This window comes from Salvelinus sp. IW2-2015, unplaced genomic scaffold (assembly GCF_002910315.2).
Source record: "Salvelinus sp. IW2-2015 unplaced genomic scaffold, ASM291031v2 Un_scaffold285, whole genome shotgun sequence".
NCBI lineage: Eukaryota > Metazoa > Chordata > Actinopteri > Salmoniformes > Salmonidae > Salvelinus > Salvelinus sp. IW2-2015.
In genome coordinates, this window is record NW_019942531.1 from 527,304 (window position 1) to 528,755 (window position 1,452).

The window sequence follows — 1,452 nt, forward strand, 5'->3', positions numbered from 1 at the left end:
TGGGAGGTGGGAATTTACAAGTTGTGAAGTCGTAAATACCAGTTGGATGCATTCACGTGATTTGAACTTGTTGAGAAAAGATCATTTGGCTAATGGCCAACAAGCTGCCTAAACCATAAACTAAAAGCTATCATGCTGGTAAACAAATGAGTGTTAAAAAACATATTAATAGATTGCTTTTTATAAATAATGTTTTGTTGCATTTAATTGCAGAAAAATGCTGTTATCCAGGTCATTTCCTAAATGGTGACGTCAGAGGTCAGCATGTGGGAGAAGTGGGAGCTCAGGATGATGTATGAGTTTCCCACTAGTAATTACCAGTTGGAGGGCCTTTCAAATGGTAAATTCCCACTTGGTTACAAAACGCAGCATTTGACCCCTCTGGTGCCAATTAGCGATCACTTTTTTTCTCCTCTCTGCATGATGCTCAATGGAAAAGAAAAGTTGAGTTAGYAATTGGTACTGTATGTCAAACAACCAGCCTCGTCTTTAGTCTTCCTCTGCCTTTCCCTTTGGGGATGAAAGAGVATCAACATGGTCATAGGTGCTCAAGCGGTCTATTGATGATGTCATATCCTGGTGCTGACACTGCCACAKTGAAAATATAYAACTGCCCTGTTCATTTACTTACATCCTTATCACTGATCTGGCGTTATTTAATAGGTAAAATTWATATATTGGGATATTTGCTTTAATCTATCACATTAKATGTGTGATTACTTCAAGGATGGGAGGAAGGATGCATTTTTTTAGCATTCAAAAAGGATTCTGAGATGCTATGATGTCATCCTGTTATAAAGGGAGTTGAAAAGGATGCTGCATGTAACTGAAGTTGACTTTTACCTGTGTTTTGAATGCTGTTCCCATCAAGGCCACACTAGCTAACCACTATTAAAACATTGTCTCCATTTTATTAATATATTTTTTTGTAATGGCACTAACTGAATACACTTATGGTGCTTTCAAGAGAACCGGGAACTCTGAAAAGAATTTGGTCAAATCATGACGTCAGTGATCACCGGGTCGAAAAGTCAGAGCTCTAGAAAGGTGCCAGAGTTCCCGACTTGGAATTCCGAGTTGGATGACTTAAAAAAATTCTCCCAGTCGGAGCTTGTTTTTTTTCAGAGTTCCCGGTTGTCTTGAACACACTGAAGTTGGAGATTTCTGAGTTCCCAGTTGTTTTGAACACGGCATTAAGAGACACTAATCAGTGCATATTATTGTGTGTGCTGCACGACAGGGTTGACGATTGTCAATACAGTGTTGTGCTTTTGGTAACAGGTTGTGATAAAATGAACATTTATCATTGGACTGACAATTTATACTGCTTTCATTTTTAATAAACAAAATGCTGTTTGAATAGTGGTCCTTCCTTCTTTACACTTACTAAAGGAGCGAAACCTAACATGTCAAATTTTCACTGGGCTTGTTTGACATTGCAGGTGACTGCTG